This window comes from Rhipicephalus microplus, chromosome 4, assembly GCF_043290135.1.
Source record: "Rhipicephalus microplus isolate Deutch F79 chromosome 4, USDA_Rmic, whole genome shotgun sequence".
In the NCBI taxonomy this organism is placed as follows: Eukaryota; Metazoa; Arthropoda; class Arachnida; order Ixodida; family Ixodidae; genus Rhipicephalus; species Rhipicephalus microplus.
In genome coordinates, this window is record NC_134703.1 from 101,234,223 (window position 1) to 101,249,530 (window position 15,308).

The 15,308-nt window shown below is 48.0% G+C and overlaps 2 protein-coding genes across 3 annotated transcripts in view; one reads left to right on the plus strand and one right to left on the minus strand.

Annotated features, from left to right (window-relative positions):
* Positions 1-1,864, minus strand: part of LOC119172231 (cholinesterase) — a 306,247-nt gene extending 304,383 nt beyond the window's left edge. The window contains exon 1 of the mRNA XM_075893350.1: positions 1,124-1,864. The gene's annotated coding sequence lies outside the window, so the exon portion shown is untranslated. The remainder of the gene's footprint in view (positions 1-1,123) is intronic.
* Positions 1-15,308, plus strand: part of LOC142814514 (uncharacterized) — a 200,293-nt gene that overhangs the window by 81,015 nt on the left and 103,970 nt on the right. The window lies entirely within an intron of this gene.

The window sequence follows — 15,308 nt, forward strand, 5'->3', positions numbered from 1 at the left end:
CCGTCCGCTTTATTTATGGTATGTACGGTCCAACAGACTCCGTTTCTGCCCAGATGGAACGACATGGTATCCCAACATTAGAATCACGACGTAAATCATTTAGGCTAAAATTACTGCACCAAATAGTTAACCGGAAGCTCTTATTTGATCACAGCCTCTACATTGGTCGCCTGGAAACACGGCGCGGTCGTCATTCACACTCCCTTGCCTTAACTCCGTATTTCTCCAAAACTAATCTCTTCAAATTTTCGTTTTTCCTGCGCACAATCTGTGAGTGGAACAATTTACCCGTTTGCCGCCCTGCTATCGACAGATTCTATTGACACACATGTTTTCCTGAGGATGTAAAAATGTTTTGCAGTTTTTCTTTCTCTTACTTTCAGTGTCTTGTTGTTTCCCTTTGATTCCCTTTGCGATTCACACATTCCCACCTAAATCATCACTGTTACGATAAGTTTGGTTGCATTGTTGTTGTATGTGTGTGATGATTGAATTATTGTATGCTGTGTGATGTTTGGCTTGATTGCCTTACTGCCTGTACCATTCCTGCTTGGGCTCCATGCCTGCAGTATCTTGTAAATAAATAAATCAGTTAGGCCTAAGCAGAGGCGCGATCTGCCCCCTGCCGTTTACTTTTGTTTGCACAGTTGTCGCAGCTGTTAGCTTATGCTGCTCATTCTTGGAGTATGGGTAAAAGAAAAAAAAAACACTTGACACTGAAGGCACGAGCTGCCACTGGAACTGAGCAGTTTCCCTTTGTGTAATTTGCTTAATAAACTACGTCTACGAACGTAGACGTAGGCAGCCAAAAAGTTATGGTAATCAGCTCCGAAAAATTCACGTACCGGCAAGTTGTGCACGATCAAAATGAAGTTAGATGTGCATTTGCTGTTCCAGACTGTTCGAACAACTCTTGTGCTTGGATAATTAGTCCTACACTGCCCATAATATCCGAAAATTAGCGATTTAATTAAATGGGCTAATAATGGTTAAAAATGTGGCTATAGCCAGCATCGCACAAGTCATATCAATAGTAAGAAAAAAAAAGTAATGATTATGACGTGGTCATCAGATGATTCCTGAAATCTTACACGCTTTAATGAAAGCAGATAAAAAATCTCACCTGTGTTTCATGTATCCAAAAAGCGCATCGTGTCAATCCATTCGCTCGTGTAATCCATATCAGCGGGTATCCAAAAGATCACACAAACACGGCACACAGGCCTTTAACGCGCACAAAACGCTGACCAAACACGACGATGTAATCCAAAGGAGGAGGCCGCAGGCGCTGTGGTATCTGAACGGCAAACACTGACCGCACACGCTCTCACGCAGGGATCACACCTCGCCACAACGACGCTCTTACCCGTAAAGTGCGACCGCGGGGTTGATATTCGGCACATGCCGAAATAGTCATGGCTGCCAGCGGAACATTCGAGCACTCTTCGAACGTTCCGAGCAGGGCGAGGAGTGGCAAGTTCCGCGAAGAAGGGAACATTAGTTATGAGCCAGAACAAGCGGAGCAATTCTACGACTAAAACGTGCATGGTTTCTGCGAACGTCTCGATAACGCTTGCAAACAACGGAACCACAAACAATGTCATCGCCCCAAACGCTACTGAGCAACTCGCACTGAAAGACGGCCGCTGAAGCAGCGTGCACACGACAGCACCGCCAATAGCCAACTGCGGGGAAGCACGATCCGGTTGCCGCCTCGTGCGCCGAGCACCGCGGCTTCCCCAGATCAGGGAGCGAGCGGCGCGCTCCCTAAGCCTTGTCCTGGTACGGACATCATGGAGCGCGCCATGGCGAACGTGGTTCCCTATGGCGCCTTCTCGGCTGCGCTCTGAAATCCCTGTCGCGGCGCCGTTCGCTCGCGCGGTCGCAAGACTCGTAGGAGCGCGATCGCACCGCGTTCGCCTGCTCAGTTCTCCGTAGTTGCGCTGTCGGTGCGCACGCGCTGTGTTTCGTGGCGAAGGTTCGGTCAAGGATACGTGCACTTCGCTTAGCGTCAAGACCAAGTGCCCAACTTAGGATTCGGTGACGCAGTTTGCAGCGAACGGTCAAATTATCTGGACTCGCTGACTTACTGATTTTTCAGGTCTGTTTTCCATGGTGCGGTGGTCTACGCTGAAACTTTTGTGCTTCTTATCGATGATGCCGTGTGTGGTGCGCCGGACTTGTGCGCGGTGCGGTTTGTGAGACCGGCTCCACCACTGACGTTTCGACTACAGGAGCGACAAGAAGCATCCAACGCTCAGTGAGGACAGCTGCTTGCTGTACGGCTGTTTTGCTTGTGCCGTTTAATGCATACGGTACTCGTGAGTCATACGCAACACCACGATTCATAGGGCCGTGCGAGCTATTGGTTACATTGTTCTATACAGAGGCGTAGTTGGGTACTGGCACCCCCCCCCCCCCCCACGAATTTGTTTTTCACTGTAGTGCAGAAAGGAAAAAATGACCATTTCAAGGAGGTGCCCCACCCCGAGAAAAATTTCTGGCTGCACCCCTGGCTTTATACGGATCTCTAACAAACAATTTTCTAGCTCGGGGCGCGTATATGTAGCTTTTTTCGGTCTGACATAAGATTGACCAATACATCAAACCACAGAGATGTCCCGCAAGTAATTTCGATGGGTCCATCATCTTATACGACTCGTTTAAGTAAAACATTGCTTCTCTGCGATGTTTAATGTGGCGTATATTCGATTTTCGTTGAGAACAGAGGCGCAAATATTGGTGCAAACACTTTTTTAATGTTCTTTGAATTACCTACTGTTTTGCGTTGTCAACGGCACGGGAGTAATAAAGATAGCAAAAAAAATATCAAGTTTAGCCAGAGCGCATTAGCAGCCCAAGGTTATTACCGACTACGTATGTGGTGAGTGATTCCTCGGTTATCATTATGTGCTAGTAATTCGCGCTGTACTCAATTACTTTTGAACGATACGTGCGTGATTGAATGCTGCCCGAAAATGATTGAAAACTGTCTCAGGCGGTTTAGAACCTCAGTTTTTGTTTTCTTTCCTGTTTTTTTCTCGTAAGCTTTATGCAAATGCGAGCTTCACGGAATTTGGTCTCCTCCATCGCTCGGCTGATTAGACGCCAATAATGGTGGAGGCAACAGGGCCGCACGAGTCAAACGTAAGTAAACGGAAGTAAAGTAAGTGAGTAAAGTAAACGGAAGATAATCCAGACCCGTTTCACGGCTTTGGTTTATAAGAAACGTAGCCACTGATACACTACTAATTACGCATCTAGGAAAGGCTCATTATATTTCGTGACCTGTCAGAACGTGTCGATCCCATGGCAGTTCCGCCTAGTTTTTGTCCTTTCCAAATATAAGCGCTCGATACCCAAAGCATCTGTGGAATGGTCTTCCTGTTTGTTTGTTTGTTTTTTATCGTTTTTCTGGTGATCGTCGTGAAGCGTGCGCTGGCAACTCCAGGATCGGCTGTCCTATCAATACGAACATATCAAAGCTTCGTCCTGAGTGGCTTCATCGAAAATTTCATCGAATGCCAATGCGTTCCGGGGCACCACCTTACTAAGGTACCACCCGGTAATTGTAACCCACATCTGCTCGGACAAGACTTACCAGCATGGGCAAGGTATATCGATAAGTTGACGCATGCGCTGTACCCTGCTTATTGCACCGTACTACCTGTGTGGCTCGGCAAATGCTGCATGCGCAGACAACTCCCGGACGTGAACATTGTGGAAGGCGCCTCGGAGTGGTAACGATAAGCTTACGCTCCAGTGCACAACAATGCACGTACCCCAATGCTCGAGTGCTATGAGCATGTAGTGTGGTTGCGACTGGATTGCTTATCTGAATTTTTTGCGACTGCGTTGAGCATGTTGTGTCAAGAAACGATGAGATTATCAATAATGCCGTAGTGGATCCATGGCTCCGCAAATTTCGATCATGTGGTGTTTTTTAATGTGCGTTGACACTGAGCAGTACACGGGCTTCTAACATTTTGAATCCATCGAAGTGTGAGCACCGCGGCCGGTATGGAACCCGTGGCCATATATACGGTCAGCATTGTCCGCTACGGTGGCTAGGGTGCTCGGCTGCTAACCCTAACGAAGGTCGCGGGTACGATACCGGCCGGGTCGGTCGCATTTCGATGGAGGCGAAATGGTGGAGGCCCGTGTATACTGTGCGATAAGAGTGCACGTTAAAGAACATCACATGGTCAAAATTTTCCGGATCCCTCCACTACGGCGTCTTTAATAATCATATCCTGCTTTTGGGACGTAAATCTGTATATAGTGTTAGTATTTTTATTATTCATATGGTCAGCAGCCGAAAGCCATAACTGCTACACCACCGCGGCGGACATGCTGTGGGACTGTGACAGGTGCGGGAAGTCTCACTAACCTATTTTGCCAGCTATAACACGCAAAATGCCAAATCATTTGCTTTCGCCCCCACCCCCCTCGCAATTCTATTCCCCGCTGGCTCTGTTGATTCTGTAGGCGTGCTTCCAGCAACTAACCGACAGCGGTGCGAAGCTGCCAAGCTTACGGACATTTAGAAGAGAGAAGTGTGCTTCGTCGCTATGCACGAGTAAGACCGTCAAACAGCGGAGGAAATGTGCCAGCTTACCTTTAGTATTATTCCTGATCTCCTCAGGTTGTGTGCGCTCCTCTATACCTTCCTCACCTTGCGTGCCGTTTCGTGTCAAAGACGACACAGCTTGGAGCGAGTGCCTCGTGGCATTCTATACCACCTGTATGTCTATTAAAGGGACCATCTCTCGCGAGACTTGGACCATGCACGCTCTTTACTTGCTAAAACAAAAACTGAAGCTGAAGTGCAGAGAAACGGTTCCTACATTTACATTTCGCGCCTTGTTTAAAGTGATTTTTTTTTCTTTTTTCCTTGTATGTGCAATCAGGCGACAGCCGTTTCACTTTCTATTACTCAGTCATCATATATCATTCCATAACTCTTGTTGAACTGTGAACCTTCCGTTTTAAATGCGAAGCATTTCTTAGTGACGTTCGGTGACTGTGAGCGTATCTATCTATCTATCTATCTATCTATCTATCTATCTATCTATCTATCTATCTATCTATCTATCTATCTATCTATCTATCTATCTATCTATCTGTCTATCTATCTATCTATCTATCTATTTATCTATCTATCTATCTATCCGCTTACGTTTGGGTGCTCTCGTGGTCACCCCCATAACTTGGTGTGAACCAAAATTAGCGTGGGAGGCTAAGATGGGCCCCACCGCGGTGGTCTAGTGGCTAAGGTACTCGGCTGCTGACCCGCAGGTCGCAGGCTCGATTCCCGGCTGCGGCGGCTGCATTTCCGATGGATTGATGATTGATTGATTTGTGGGGTTTAACGTCCCAAAACCACCATATGATTATGAGAGACGCCGTAGTGGAGGGCTCCGGAAATTTCGACCACCTGGGGTTCTTTAACGTGCGCCCAAATCTGAGCACACGGGCCTCGACATTTCCGCCTCCATCGGCATTTCCGATGGAGGCGGAAATGTTGTATGCCCGTGTGCTCAGATTTGGGTGCACGTTAAAGAACGCCAGGTGGTCGAAATTTCCGGAGCCCTCCACTACGGCGTCTCTCATAATCATATGGTGGTTTTGGGACGTTAAACCCCACAAATAAATCAATCGAGGGTAAGATGGTTTGACGAAAATGATGCGCTGGTCTAGACATGAATAATGTCACAATCCCCTCGCGGACGTCTTCAAATACTTCACGCCAGACAGTGGCACATACCCACGGGCGGGTATATGGCTCTGGTATGCGGGTATGTGCCCCAGGTGATGGACTCTTAGCTTCTACACAGAAACGAGGAGAACCCACATGGATAGTTTTAACGCGCAAGCGTTAAGATATGCGCGACATCGGTAGCGTCGACCCGACGAATGCAAAGAATAAATGTCAAGGTCCCAGCAGGAATCGAACTCAAGAATTCTGCGTGGCAATGAAGCATTTTACCACAGAGCTACGCCTATAATCTCGAAACTACTTTTAAAATAGACGCTAATCTTCGTGAAACGTCAATAATGGTTGCAGTACTGCATACCCAATTTTATAAACATCACATATGTACTCCTTTGATACAGCCGTCACGTCGGGTTAATGTCAATTGTGGTTAGTTGCCATGCGCTGAAGTTGATTCATGTATCAGTGTCCAGGGCCAGTATCTTCGTGAGCATCAGCCCTTCATATCAGCTTCTGGTGTTAGTAATACGCCTGTTCCAGCTAGCATCGTTGCGCAAGCGCAAACAGCTGGTTATATAAACATCTGCAACTCTATCACATATGTCTGTGCATGCAACATTGGTACATATATGTATATTGAAGTAATTTCATGATATGTCACTCAATAAAAGAATTTCAACACGGTCACCTTCCCTCCGCATTCTTCGCATAACGTCGATTTCCAGGTACCTGAGATCTGCCGAATTTTTATATTAGCAAATCTTCTTACAAACTTACTGAGTACCACAATTGCAGTATAATTATCAGGGAAACTGCACGAAAAAAAAAACGTTAACAAAGCGAGAAGGGAACAGCACTAGCACATACTAACAGCTGAGATTTGTAATGAAAGCACGAAGAATATAAAGCAAAACAAACACACGGACATGCCTAAACAACAGGAAAAAATCATTTGCGCATCTAGATAAGCTATCTCTGCTTCGTGTAATACAGCACACGCAGTACAACACTTGCAGTAATTTCTCTCCTTATAAGTCCACATTAACATGACAGCGTTCAAAGAGCTGTAAATGCGGCGTCGGTGGCGTTTTCCGTAAGCTAACAATCCGGACGGATGCAAATAATAATACAAATCATAGAAGGAGCCCTAATCAAATCCAGGCATTCTGCGTAGCAGTCAGGTATTCTGCCACATAGCCATAACAAAGCTTGCGACAGCTTTGTAAAAAGGAGCCTATGCAGCGCCAGGTCGTGCGACGAGTAATGATAACTGATGCAAAACTGCTTAGTATAAGTGTAGAATCGCAGCATGTGAACCGTACCGTGTAATGAGTGAATGGTGAATGCTACACACCAAATGGCTTAGCTATTATACATCATAGCCATAACTATCAACAAACAGTATCGACGAAGTTTGCAGGTATAGGTAGATATGTTGCCTTACAGAGGCGTAGTCAGCACTTCGCAACTGTAATTGTAGTAGGGCCTTCAGGCAGAGCTTACAGAAGACAGCGGTCACTTCCACGCCTGCAGACGTTCCTTCCCTCAAAACATGCTCTAGGTGTCCAGCTAGAAGCGAATCATGGCGAGCAAATGAGAAGAAGATGCAAATGCGGCCTGTTAATGTCTAGTATGCATTCCATTGTTTAAAAAAATATACTGACACCATTTTTCGAAGCTCAGTTTTTTAGATGCGGAGCATCTTATACTCGCGCCTTGTAGTGCGCCGTCCGCGCCGTCCGCACCGCTTCTCGAACATTCGACAGCTGACGCGCGCGCATGCGCCGTCGCGCCGTCGCCCACTCTTCCACCATCTGTGCATCCCTTCCTCCTCTACACACCGCGCGCGCTTCACTCCTCCACCATCTGTGCACCCTTCCTCCTCTACACACCGCGTTCGACATCTACAATTCTCCTGATTCTCCAGTGGACGCGCATGTGGCGTCGCGCTTCGAGAACATTCAACAGCTGACAGTGCATGCGCCGTCGTGCTGTATATATACTCAAGGTCGGCGCTCGCTCGCTCAGTTGCCGCTCGTCGGTTGGTTTGTACGGCGCGTCGACGTCCAAGGTCGCGGTGAAATGAATTCCAACGAATCCACAAACACAATGATCGACGTCCCTTCGACCAGAGCCGCCCTTTCGCATACGTGTGTACGTGCTCACTCATTTAACACCCCCTCCTACAACCACGTTAACCAATTGAGCCATCGACCCAAGTAAGTCGCAATTTAACACCCCATTTCACAACCACGTTAACCAATTTAGCCATCGACCCAAGTAAGTCGCACTTTAACACCCGTTAACCAATTATATGGTCCGCATCCTCCTCAGTGTTCCCCCGAGGGAAGCTGCGGGCAACTTTTTTTTCGCCATAAAGATTTACAGGGTACAGTAGTAATAATATCCTGGGTTTTACGTCCCGAAACTACGATATGATTGTGGTAGACGCCGTAGGGGAGTGCTCCGTAAATTTATAGACTATCTGGTGTTTTTTTTTTAAACATGCACTGACACAACGCAATACACGGGCCTCATTTCGCCTCCACCGAAATTCGACCGCCTCGGCCGGGATCGGACCCGTCACCCTCGGGTCGGCAGCCTAGCACCCCAGCCACCATTTCGTGGAGGCGGTATACAGATACGACTCTGGGCAGGTTTAAAGCTCAGTTTATGCTGGGAAGATGTTTCATTTGCATATAGGCGTTCTGTTTTCAACTGTTCTACCATGTTGCTGCTTGTTTTGCCTTGTATACTTATTAACACCTGCTCATCTTCTGCCAATTGTTTTGAATTCATTTTTGTTGTGGTTTTCAAGTAAGGGTATCGTTTTCAGTATTTATATTCTTGGACCCGCATCTGCATACAAGTGTTATGTACTCGATGCTTTGTAACTAATAAAACTGAAACTGAAACTGAGAAGCGCTGTAGTGGAGGGCTCCGGAAATGTCTACCATGTGGTGTTCTCTACCGTGCACTCGCATCACGCAGTATACACGGGCTTCTACCATCTCGCCTCCTCCGTAATGCCACAGCCGTGGCCGGGATCGCACTTGCGACCTTCTATTCAGCAATCGAGCACCACATAGACACTGCTCCACCATGGCAGACAAGAAATTAGGTATAAATGTGGACTGTTCAGAGACGTATGTTGTCAATCTCGTTCAGAGCTCTGCTTGTGCTCTCTTTTACTTCTTTTTCTCCCCCATACGCTCTGAAACCCTCTCGACGCGATGATGATACCTGAGCGATAGGTAAAAAGTAGCTTCAGCAGCTTGGTCCCACTGAATGATCTAAAAAGCTCTCTTTGAAAAAAAAAATTAGCTGTTTCAACTACATCTGGTGTGACCTCCCCCCCCCTCCCACGTTTTTTTTTCTAAGAATAAGAGCCATCAGTTTCAAGTTTATCAAACATTGGTCTTCTCGGAATCGCACAAGAACAAGTTATACAACGTCTCCATATGCATGTGTCAATGCAGCCTTATTTGCATCTTCAAGACGCGTTTGAGCCCTAATCTGATCTACGGGACGTGACAGGCGGGGCAAATGATATCACCGCTACAATACTGCAAACAGGTAATCTCGCCACTCCAGCCACGGACAATCGAGTGTCTCGACCATGCGCAGAGTCGGACAGTGAGCCCCGCTAATTCCCGTTTTCCAGCTGTATCCAGGTGCGCAACGCGACGGATCTTCGTAAAACCGGTCTTTCGCGAAGCTCGGCGATCACGCCATCATCGCTCAGCAGGCGCGCCCTTAAAGCCCGTCGGTCGCATTCGGGAGCACGGACGCGTCCTTTAGCGACATCCGCGAGACGCTGTGTATCGAGCCTGATTCGCACCCTCCTTTCAAAACCATGTACTTCCGCTACTACACCCTCTTCACGGGAGCCGCGTGTTTGGAGAATCCACGATGCGTACGCGGAACATGCAAACTGTTTCTACGCGCCAACCATTTTTTTCCCCCTTGGAGATGCGACCTCGTGTTGCCCGTCAGAGCAGCGTGTGCGTATTGTAGGCAAGTTCGCATTAAGCGGAGATACGCGGGAAACGAAATTGTGAAACAGGGACGAGGGAAGGGGAGAAAAGGTTTCGAGAGAAGGGACGATGCGACTCCAACCAAGCTCATTCGACGGGCACAGTCGCTAGGCGCTGCCGAGATCGATACGGTGGAACCGAAACGTCGTCTCCGGGTCAGACACAGAGGGCGAGAAGGCGAGCTCCCTTCCTCCCCGATGAAGGTCCCCAATTTTCAGGGAAACGCATCGCGGACACTCTCGCCGAACCCAAACATTGCCTCATACCGAAACCGTCTTTCTCCTCGGCTTCAGTTTTTTTTTTTTCTCCCCAGTTTATGTACTGTCAAGTTAGCCTCGTACGAACCGAGTTTCAGGGACCGGGATTGCAGTTTCCCTCGCGCTGTCTGTCGCGTACGTCAACGGAAGACCACGGTGAATCCTGCGCTCACTACGCGTCGTCTGTGTACGTAATGCCAGCTCCTGTCACTCTGTCTCTCTCTCTCTCTCTCTCTCTGTCTCACTCTTCCCTCGCTAGCGTCGTGTTAGTGCGCACCGTCTAGAGAGAGACCAGTCTGTCCCGGAGACGACGACTGCGCTATGCGCGCGCGTCTCTGCTCAACTCCTAATGGGTGAAGAGGCTTTGGAGAGTCTGAGAGGTAGGGTAGTGCGGGGCTTCCGCCCGTAAATGCCAGCCGGAGAAGAGAGCGTTGTACAGCGTTCGTCTGTTCCCGCCAGCAAGACCCGAGCCGTGTTCCGTGGTCGGTACCGCGTCGTCTGACAAGTGCGCGTCGCTTTAGACACCCGTCGGGACCTTGTTTCCGGGGAGGCCGTCCGGCCGAGATTGCGTTGTCGGCGTTAGATCAAGTGCCGACGAGTGTGGATGAAGGCGAAGCGGCGCCTATAGAAGTTAGGGCGCTTCACGACGCGTTGGCCTGGCTTCTCGATTTAAAGGGAGAGGCACGCGCTCGCGTTCGCAGCGGTGATTGCTTCGGAAGAAGCTTTCAAGTAGTGTCTGGCCGGTGTGTCGACGGAAAGTTTTTTGTAGGGATTGGCGCGTCGGACGACGGGCGAAATGGCATGCTTCTCGGCGAGTAGGGTCACTCTCAGGTGCTTCATTACAGTTCAAATGTTTTTCGGATGGCAGTATTAAAGACTACAGCGACGAGTGGGTATTGTACTTCATGGTACAACGCTACTGATGGCGTCTGTCTCGCCACTTCGAGTGATTTTTGTATGTCGTGTATCAAAGGTTCTGAACGTAGAGTAAACAAGTGAACACCACGATCTTCTGGACACAAGTAGACCTCTTAGTTAACGCACGCACACACGCACACACACACACACACACACACACACACACACACACAGCATATCCATGGACTGAATGATGATGAGTGGGGCGAAGCGTTTGTTCGTGCATCCGTCCGTTCGTGCATCCGTCCGTCCGTCCAACCGTGGGTCGATCTGTCCGTCCGTGCGTCGGTCCATCTGTCTGTATATCTGCCCGTCCAGTGAACACTGCAAGTACCACAATCTCGCATCTTTTGATCATATAATGATTATATACAAGTGCCGCCAACTAGCGGACATATCAAGAAATAAACAAGACGCGGCTACCGACGACATACATCGAGGACGCACGACCCACGGCTTCAGGAGCTTCGCCCCTAGAAGTCTATACCCTGTGGCACACACCTGAGAGAGCGGGTATGTGCCACCGGTGGTTACTACGATACCGGGACGATCGGGTGACGCCGTAAGAAGCTTCGCCCCTAATAAAAGCCGCTCGCATCTTCCCACGGAGGGAACTCAAGTATATCAATGCCCAAAAACAGGTCCATATCAATAAGGCGATAAATTATTCAGCGAGAATAAATTAATCTTGGAGCATGTGTCGTGCTTGTTGGAGCTATAATTAACGCTTGCAGCAAGGAGCGTGCAAGACACAAATTTTATGGTACCACCCCTTTAAGGCCTGACCACACATACGCGTTGCAGCCCGTTTGCGCGAAACATTCCGACGCGGCATCGTGCCCTCTCCTTATGAAGAGAGAGGGTGCAAGAAGTTATTAAGACTATATTGTTTCCTTATATTTGCGATATCCATATATTTATTGTAAGTGCAATATAATTGATCATTTATGAAATTTTTGAGTGAAATACTTCAACTTAGCATGCCGCTTTGAGTCCTTGAAAAACTTGCAACACGTCCTAGAAAGTCCTTGAATATCCTTGAATTTTCAGTCTGGAAACCTGTACGAACCCTGCGCGTGAATGTCATGTATATTTGGGTATGATTAGGGAATGCTTAATTGTCATTTTGTCCTAATTATCCCTATTCATTGAATGAAGAAGAAGGGTCTTCGGCGAGTGGTGGTACTCTGATGTTGGGTTGTGCCCATTAGTGGTTGAAGGTACTGCCAATGGTACTGCTGCTCCCATCGCATCTACTCGAGTCAAGCAAAGCGTCAACTCAAGCGAAAGCCAAGTAAAGACGCCCTTTACTGAATTCCGAACGCGTGATTCATTACGGGATGACCAGTGAACGGTTGTGCAGCGCGAGCACTCGGTTACTAGCAGACGCTGCCGGCGTCAGCCTTCCGAGGCGAGAGAGAGGAAGGGGAGAGACAGTTGGCAGCAGGAGACGCGAGCATGCGGCACGAGACGCGAGGCGCGAGCATGCGCAATGGGGGTGCGGACGGCGCCGCCAACGCCGGATCCGGCGCCGAATTAAAAAAAAAATCACACCATATCCACGCAGTCAATGACGATAAGTGGGCGAAGCGTCTGTTTGTCCGTCCATCCGTCCGTCTGTCTATCTGCCTGCCTGTCTGTTCGCCTGTATCCATCCCTCTGTCCGTGCGTTCGTCCGCGCGTACATCCATCCACCCGCTCGTCCATCCGCGCGTTAGTCCGTCCATGCTTCCGTGCGTCCGCCCGTCCGCCCGCCCGTCTGTCTGTCTGTCTGTCTGTCTGTCTGTCTGTCTGTCTGTCTGTCTGTCTGTCTGTCTGTCTGTCTGTCTGTCTGTCTGTCTGTCTGTCTGTCTGTCTGTCTGTCTGTCTGTCTGTCTGTCTGTTACTGCTGGTTACGCTTGACGCAGGACAAGGTGAGACTAATAGAAGCTTCGCCCCTAAAAAAGATCCTGATACTTCTGGCAGAATACATATGTAACAAACGTTAGCTTATTTACCTCGTCATATATCCTTTCTGTGCGACCTTTCGGCCCATGCGACATCCGTGTACCTTTCACAAGAAAGTTACTTCTTGCATGTGTTGCTGAGGGTGGCGATTTGGGCTTGTTGGTATGGTGGCGTGATAATACATGGTAGCGCAGACAAAGGACACATGCAAGAGAAGGCACAATTAAGACAACACAGTGCTGTGTTGTCTTGAATGTGCCTTCGCTTGTCCGTGACCTTTGTCTGCGCAACCATATATTATCATGCATGTGTTGCGTTCTTGCACAGTGACCCCTCTACGTTCAGCATCATGGTTTTGAAGGCGTGAGCATTTTTTGACCGTGATAACCGGAACATTGCTTGTTTACTTTGTGCAAAGGCATGTGTTCAGAAGTGATGACAACGCGCGAGTCTGAAAATGTTTTTTTTTTTCTCAAGGTGCTGTAATTTATGCTTCACCTGCGGCTTATAAGTGATGCGAGAAAGCCTCAAAGATGACGTTGCATGCTGACTCGGAACAAGAGCTTCCCACCGGATCGTTGCTCGTCGGATCAGGACGTTTTCAAGTTGTAGGCGTGTACTGAGAAACAGTATCAATTGCACCTGTTCGTCTTATTCTCTCTTGCGTGGTGACGTCCGTGCTTTTCAGCCTGGAGGTGCGCTGCTTCTGTGGCACAGTGCACGTGATAACAGGCAGTCAAATGTTGCATTGACCTCTCTTATGAATAGCTGAGCAAAGATTCTGCAAATAAACCCCCGGAGAAGCATAATTTGAACATGACGATTCGGATGTTTGGTTGCAGTAGCATAAAAGTTATGTGAATCACAGTTACCACAGCCCGCGCCGGACATATCGGCGCGTGCGTTCTGGGAACGAAGCGGAAAATGAAGTTGATGGCTAACAGAGCAAGTGCTATTTCATGAACAAGTTAATTTTTATTCGCGACTAACGTTCGTTGTCTTGCTTCGTTTTTATTTTTTAACAGTTTCGTTGTTAAAAATTAAACGCTTCTTAGTGTTTGTGACGCTTGTGACGTTGATATGACTACTGAGTGTATATTACATCTTCATTTTTCATAGAGGTGTCTGAAATGTCAATGCATTTTGATGTTTAACTGGCTCTAGACAATGCTTATAGCCAGGACAACACAATACTTGATAAAGCATATAGAAAGTGCCACCTCTATTGTCTGCCACAATTTTTTTATGAGGTCGTTACCCACTGTAGAGGTTCCGAATATGTGTTTTTTTTTTCAACTAAATAGGTTGTTATTAAACAAACGAAACGTTCAAGAGTACTTCATACTTTTCTAATTTTCGTAGTCTCACTAAACCAGTGTGCTTCAATCACACTTGGGCTTCGTTCTGAGTGCCCTGTTTCCCCCCCTCCTTTTTTCCTCTGATTTCTCCTCCCTTGAGGGACAACAAAACAGTGCGATCTCTTTTTTCTGATTACGTCCCAGTAATCGTTGCACGTGCCTTTTTTTTATTCACTCAACCCTTCTGAACCTGGCAGAGTGAGCGCCAGACGTGGTGTGTGTGAAAGCGCCGAAATAACCGAAATCAAAAACGCATACACAGGGTTTCGTATTAAACCGAAAGAGCGCGTATTACACGAACGTAACTGCTCCCCCAGATCGCGAATGCCATTGCGTCTCTATCGGGAGGCTCGACCTTCTTTTCTCCCGCACCGACAGTGCACGGCAGGCTGTCAGGGCGCTTGCATTGCCAACCGTTACCGCCGTAGCGCGAGGGGCGCAAATTACGGTCGCGTCTCGCGGGAATCTCGTGTACGGACGATACTGTTCCTCTCATCTCGTTATATTGCTTTTTTTTTCTTCTTATACATTGGGCTATTTGTCTCGGGCGTACTTGTCTCTTAGTACGCGCCAGATTGTTTGTCGCTGATCTTCCTGGTGGCCTACCTTCCATTACGTGCGTTGGAAGGATGGTACTGTTCTGTAGGGCGCACGTATTGCGCTATCCGTGAGCCCGTTTGATTGTTCTGGGTATTCTATAGGTGTCTATAGGTGACACTTCAAGGACGTATAGAGCTCGGAGTGAGTCAAACAGCGCGTTCAGCGAGCCGGTGAAGGCGAACAAGGTAAGCGAGTGATTGTTTAAAGTTGTTAGTCTTTAATGTGTGAGCATCAGGAAAACGAATAAGATATTGAGGAATGACGGGGAGATTAGCCGGGCTATTTTGTATGAGGGTATTCTCACTCGCTATCGGCTGTTTGATGGATGCACGAAAGATGCCCTATGCTATGTGTGATTACTTTATTATCGATGTTAATTTAGGATGTTTTAGGAAGACAGCGAGCAAAAATTTACCGATAAGGTGAAGACGCGGAAAGGAAAAAGTTTTATAGGTAGAATAAAGTGAGCGAATGC